Source organism: Elephantulus edwardii, unplaced genomic scaffold, assembly GCF_000299155.1.
Source record: "Elephantulus edwardii isolate Elephantulus edwardi_28Jun2011 unplaced genomic scaffold, EleEdw1.0 scaffold00028, whole genome shotgun sequence".
NCBI lineage: Eukaryota > Metazoa > Chordata > Mammalia > Macroscelidea > Macroscelididae > Elephantulus > Elephantulus edwardii.
In genome coordinates, this window is record NW_006399778.1 from 14473351 (window position 1) to 14480550 (window position 7200).

The 7200-nt window shown below is 40.1% G+C and overlaps 1 protein-coding gene and 1 pseudogene across 1 annotated transcript in view; one reads left to right on the forward strand and one right to left on the reverse strand.

The window, feature by feature from the left end:
- Nucleotides 1-502, reverse strand: part of LOC102848759 — a 1275-nt pseudogene extending 773 nt beyond the window's left edge.
- Nucleotides 1-7200, forward strand: part of LOC102855991 (taste receptor type 1 member 2-like) — a 59795-nt gene that overhangs the window by 39444 nt on the left and 13151 nt on the right. The gene's annotated exons all lie outside the window — the stretch shown is intronic.

Below are 7200 nucleotides of genomic sequence, written 5' to 3' on the forward strand. Positions count from 1 at the left end.
CTTCCTTCCTTCCTTCCTTTCTTTCTTTTTCTTTCTTTCTTTCTCTCTTTCTTTCTCTTTTTTTCCCTGAATCATTTGTCTTTTTGCTGTAGAGGTGTTAGAGCTTTCTATACATTTTATCAGTTTATTATATGTCAGGTGCGTCAGTGCTGAATATTTCCTCCCAGTGTATAGGTTCTATTTTTATTCTTTTGGAGAAGTCTTTCAGTGCACATAAAGATAGAATTTGTAGAAAATTCCAGTTGTCTTATTTACCTTCTGCTGTTTGTGCATTTTTGTTGTGTTTGGTAGTCTGTACCATAGATTTGACTCCTGACCCCATTTTTCTTGAACCCATTCCAATGAGACTTTCATTGACCCTTCTCTTTTGAAATTAATTTAGTGACATTCACCATTGTCTCTGTGTTGCCAATCCAATGATTATTATCGTTACCAAATCTGCAGGCAGCATTCAACATCACTGATCATTCCTTGGGAGAAACAGTATCTTTACTTGGATCATGGCTGCCCTTGAGCCTCCTGTCTTGTTTCCTCCTCATCTCCCTAGTATTGAAGTGGTGCAGGGTGCCAAGACTCAGCCACTGGATTTAGTCCACTGTCCCTATGGCTTGAATAATCATCTGTATGCTTCCAATTCCCAAATTAATATATTAATATTAAATTTATCTTTTGAATTTGTGTTCAGATATCCACTTGCCTGCTTTACAGATGAGTGTTTTTATGATGCTTGTTTGTTGTTTGTTCTTGTTGGTACAGCACTTGTCTGTCAGTCTGCTGTACTAGTGTACTGCTGTAATGTTGGAAACTGTGCCACCAGTGTCAAGTGCCAGAGAGATCAACCATGGTTGGCAGGTTGTAGCAGAGCTCCTAGAATAAGACAGATTAGGAAGCAGGACTGTCCGTCCACTGCCAAAACTATAGGCCTTTGAAAACCCTGTGAAGAACAGAGAGAAGAATGTAGCCATAGTTAGGACGAGAGGTAGAACTCAGATTGGGAGTCACTCAAATATGGGGAGAAATAGTTGCAAATGGCCATTAATAACTGGAACATGCAACATATGAATCATGAATGTAGGAAAACTGAAAGTTGTAAAAAGTGAAATAGGACTCTTGAAGATCATCGTTCTTGGCATTAGTGAACTGAAAAGAACTAGCCTGAACCACTTTGAATCAGATGACTGTATGATCTATTATGCCAGGAATGAAGAACTGAGGAAGGATGGTGTGTTATTCATAATGAAAAGGACAATTTCAAGGTCTATCTGTATATACAATATTTTAAGTGATAGGATTATATCTATACTCACACAAGGATGAACTGTTAACAGTTATTGTTCAACTATGTTGTTATTGTTGATTGTTGTTGAGTTAATCATGACTCATAGCGACTCTATGAAAAAAGGCCTGAAGCCTTTCTATAACTATCGTCATTTATCAAAGTTCATAGAGTTTCTAGAGGCATGTTGTTTAGGAAGTGGATGCCACACCTGCTTCCAATGTTCAACTGTATGCACCAACAACTACAATATATGCAGCCAAAGAAGAGGAAATTGAGGATTCCTACCAACTTTTACAGTTTAAAATTGACCCTACATGTAATCTAGAGGCATTAACAATTATTAAAGACTGGAATGCAAAACTTGGAAACAGTGAGGAAGGAATAGTAGTCGGAAAGTATGGACTTGGTTCAGAAATGAGGTGGAAGAGTTAATGGTTGAAATTTGTACGTTCAGGTATTCACAGCAAATACTTAGTTAAAGCTACATAAACAGTGGCTTTATACATAGACCTCACCTGACACTCAGCACAGAAATCAGATTGACTACATCTTTGAAAAGAATCATGGGAAAAGCTCAATATCAGGAGTCAGAACCAGACCGGATGCTGACTGTGGACCATCAATTACTCATGTTCAAGTTCAAATTAAAGCTGAAAAAGATGAAAACAAATCCACAAGAAGCAAAATATTACCTATTACACCTGAATTTTAAAAAACAACAACATAACAACATCCTAAGAAGAGGTTTGAGGCATTGATCACCAATGATCAAAGACCAAAGATGCTGTTGAATGAAACCAGGGATAGCATCCATGAAGAGAGCAAAAAGTCATTACAAAGACAGAGAGGAAAGAAAAAGCCAAAATGGATGTTAAAAAAAACCATGAAAATTGCATTATAGTATTAAGAAGGAAGATTTTAAAGGTCAACTGGAGAAGACAAAGTGAAGTAATATCACAAAATATGCAAAGAGCTGGAGTTAGAAAATAAAAAGTAAAGAAATTGCTCAGCATTTCTCAAGCTGAAAGAACTAAAACCCAGATTCAAACCTTGAGTTGCAATATTAAAAGACGTCATGGGCAAAATCTTAAATGATCGAGGAAGCAGTAAAAGAACATCGAGGAATACACAGAGTCACTGTACCCAGAACACCTAGTTGACATTGAAAAATTTCAGGAAGCACCATATGACCAAGAGCCAATGGTAGCAAAGGAAGAAGTGCAAGCTGTACTGAAGACTCTGGCAAAATATGAGGCCCCAGGAATAGATGGGATACTGGTTGACATTTCTCCACTAACAGACTCATCCTTGGACATGATTACCAGTCTATGCCAGGAAATTTGGAGGACAGCTGCTTGGCCAACTGCCTGGAAGAGACTTGTATGTGTTCCCATTCCTAAGAAAGGTGATCTAAAAAAAGGTGGAAGTTATCAAACAATATCATTAATATTATATTCAAGGAAAATATTATTGAAGATTATCCAAAAAGTTCAAGCTGGATTTAGAAGAGGCCATAACACCAGAGATATCATTGCTGATGTCAGATGGATCCTAACTGAAAGCAGAGAATATAAAAAAAATGTCTATCTGTGTTTTATTGACTATGCAAAAAACATGACTGTGTGGATCAAATAAACTATGGCTAACATTGAGAAGAATGAGCATTCCAGAACACTTAATTGTGCTCATACGAAATCTATAAGTAGACCAAGAAGCTGTTATCTGAATGGGACAAAATTGGGAAGGGTATCCTTTCTCCATACCTATTAAATCTGTATGCTGAGCAAATAGTTCATGAAGCTATATTTGGGGCATGTTGCTAGGAGGGGCTATTCCTTGGAGAAGGACATGATGCTGGGAAGGGTGGAGGGTCAGCGAAGGAGAAGAAGACCTTCAACCAGGTGAATTGACATGATGACTGCCCCAGTGGGATTTTGTGTGTCTGGAAGTGTGAGGACGATGCAGGGTAGAACAAGGTTCAGATCTTTTGTCCAGAGGGCCACTATGAGTCATACTTGACTCGACGGCACCTAACAATAACATACTCTATGAAGAAGAATGTGGCATCAGGATCAGAAGAAGACCCATCAACAACCTGTGCTGCGCAACCTTGCTTGCTGTAGGGGACATGAGTACTTGTTGCAGAAGATCAAAGACTAAAGCCTTCAATATGGATTACATCTCAATATCAAGAAGAAAAAAAAAGGTCCTTACCACTGGGCCAATGGGCAAAATCATGATAGATGGAGAAATGATTGAAACTGTTAATGATTTTGTCTTGCTTAGATCCACCATCAACAACCTTTGTATCAGAAATCAGGAGACAAGGAGACATATTGCTTTGGGCATGTTCACTGTCAGGGATCTCTCCAAAATACTGAAGAGCAGTCTTGTGTTTGAAGATTAAGATACACCTGATTTGGGCCATAGTCTGTCTTTTCAATTACTTTCCGTACATTTGAGAGCTGTATGATGAATAAGAATCACTGATGCCTTTGAGTTGTTGGAGAAAAGTACTGAATATCCGATGGATTGCCAAAAGAACTAAAAGATATGTCTTGGATAAAATGCAACCAGAGTGCTCCTTGGAGGCAACAATGACAAAGCTTCCTCTCTCATACTTTGGACATGTTGCTAGGAGAGGCTATTCCTTGGAAAAGGATATCATGCTTGGAAGGGTGGCGGAGAGTCAGCAAAGGAGAGGAAGACTCCCATGGAGATGGTTTGATATGATGACTGCAGCACTGGGCTTAAGTATATCAGAGTTGGTGAGGATGGCACAGGATAGGATGGGAGTAAGTCTATTGTTCATAGAGTTGTTATGAGTTGAATTTGACTCAACGACACCTAATAACAACAAAACAACAACAATATTAACTTAAATTTACTCACCTTCAACTTAGTAAAAGGCAATGCCATCCTTCAAGTTGCTCAAGACAAAAATATTGTTGAGTCTTTCCTTTCACAGATCCCTTGTCTGATTCAATAGTAAACCCAGTCCATGCTACCTTCAACATACATTAAGAATCTGACCATTTTACCTCTTCATTTTATAGTTTAAATCACCAATTTTTTTTTAATTATTTGGTGGAAGTTTACAAATCAAATTGACTTTAATTAAATCATTTGTAGACTTCTGTTTTATAATATTTATTACAACTAATTAATTAAATCAATTAAGTACAATGTCCAAACTCTTAGGGAGGTTTGGTGGCTTAGTGCAGCCAACCCAAAGGAACGAGGTTTGAACCTGTGGAAGAAAGATGGCTAATCGCCTCTTATGCGATTTACAACCTCTGAAAACCTGCTGGAGGGTCAGCTGTGAGTCAATACTGAGTCGATGATACATAACAACAACAATCGAACCCTTTTCCTTTCATTATATTACCTTTTCCTTCACTTAACATATCTATTTATTAAGTTTTGCTACGCGCCCCTTGCTTCTCATCCTTGTTAACTCTAAAAATTACTTGTATCTCTGTGTAAACCTTTCCTTAACACTCGGTTTTGTGTGCATTGAGTCGGAACAGATCCATGGCTGACCCTCCAATTGGTACTCAGAGGCAGGAAATTGCACGGGACGAGATTTCTCATCCTTCTCCTGCAGAGCAGCTGATGCATTTGAACTGCGTGTCTTTGGGATTTCAGCTCAGCTTAAACTTCTTCCCACATGGCTACCAGAGTTCCCTAGTTTTTTGTATTAGTGGTCTTATATAATTGTCCCTTTTTGGCTGATTTATGTCACTCAGCATAATTTTGACCCACCATCATTTATCAGTCTACTTGCTCTGCATCTGAGAGCTTGACAATAACTAAGGATGACAGAAGAAGGATTGATGCCTTTGAATTGTGGTGCTGGAGAATGGTGTTGAACATACCATGGACTGCCAGGAGAACAGGTCTGTTCTGGAGAGGGTGATATCAGGCTGCTCCCTGGAGGCAAGGATTTTGAGGCTCTGTCTCACATACTTTGGGCACGTGGCCAGGAGGGACTGGTCCTTGGAGAAGGACATGATGCTTGGAAGGGTGGTGGGATAGCTCAGGAGAGGAAGAGCCATGATGAGATGGATTGTCTCAGTGACTGGAGCAATGAAATTAGGTATGCTGGAGATGATAAGATTGGCTCAGGATACAGCATGTTTCAGAGCTAGTTCATAGGGTTGCTATGAGTTGCAGGCGACTCAATGGCACATAACAATTACAATATTTTATCACCAAGGAGCTCTGGTGGCCTCGTGGCAAGGAAGCTGTGCCTAAAGGCATGAAGTTTGAGGCCACCAGTTGCTCCATGAAAGAAAGATGGCCAGTCTCCTCCTATATGATGAACGACCTCTGAAAACCCACTGGAGTGTCAGCTGTGGGTCGGTTCCAATGCTAGTGCACAACACATCATCATAATTTATCACCTGTACTTCTCCACCTGGTCTCATACATCTATCTATCTTTGACCCTCATAATCTGTACTCACCACAGTGAAGTCATAATGAAGTCAGAATTTGCTACTCCTTTATTCAGAACCCTCTGAAAGGTTCTTATTCCGCTCAAGGTGAAAGTCCAAATATTTTGAGTGGCTCTTTGAACTCAGCTACTACTCTTCCTCTTGTTCATTCTGTTTGAGCAGAACTGGTGTTGCCATTCCTGTTATGTCAAGTCTCCCTCACTCTGAGGCCTTTGCACTTGCTGTTCCCTCTGCCAAGATAACTTCACAGTTTGCTCCCTCTTAGTCTTCAGGTCTTCATTCCAGTGTCATCTGCCTAGTGTCGGTTTCTCCTCATCTATTTGGAATTGCAATCTGCTTCCCTTCATTCTCCATCCCTCTTGGCATTATGGTGTTGGTGAAAAGTTTTTAATACCCCACAGACCGCCAAAAGAACAAGCAAATCTGTCTGGGAATATATGTACTCAGAGTGGTCCTTAGAGGCATCGATGGTGAGACTTTGTCTCATGTACTTTGAACACGTTATTACGAGGGGGCAGTTCTTGGAAAAGTACATCAAGCTAGGAAAAGTAGTGGGTCAACGAAGGAGAAGAAGACCTTCAATGAGGTGGAGTGACACAATGACTGCAGCATGGGGAAGACTGCAGGGCACGACAAGGTTCTGAATGGTTGTACAGAGAGTAGCGATGAGGAAGTTGACTGTCACCACATCTAACAACACCTTGCATGTCTTTGCTTTCCTTCACAGCATGTATCAACATCTGGCATGTTACAGAGTTACATATTTGTTGTCTTTCTTTCCCCATGAAAATATTAAATCCATGAGAGACTTTGAGACTTTGTGCTATTCCCCAAGCCTCAAGTCAGTGTGTACTCAACAACTTTTTTTGGTTTTTTTGTTTGTCTGTTTTTTCCATAGTGAATTGAGTTAAAAGTTTACAATGCAAATTAGTTTTCCACACACTCATTCATACATATTTTTGTTCTATAGCATTACTTATAATTTCCACAATATAATCATATCCTTCTCACTACCTTCTTTATGTTGTTGTTATGTACCATCGAGTCACTTGGGACTCATAGCGACCCTATGTGCAAGAGCTCTAAATGCTCTTCTATCCTGTGCCAACCTAGCCATCTCAAACGCACTTATTCCCACCACTCCAGTCACAGAATCAATCCATCTCATCAAAGGTCTTGCTCTCCTTCGCCTCCCCTCGACTCTGCCAAACATGATGTCCTTCTCCAAGGACCAGTCCCACCTTGCAACATGCCCAAAGTATGTCAGACGAAGCTTCAGAATCCTTGACTCCAAAGAGGCTTCTGGCTTCACCCTCTCCAGGACAACCTGTTTGTTCTCCTAGCAGTCCGTGGTATATTCAACACTCTTGTCCAGCACCACAGCTCAAAGGCATCAATTCTCTTTCTATCGACCCTATTCACTGTCCAACTCTCTGATACATAGCACATAATTCTGAATACT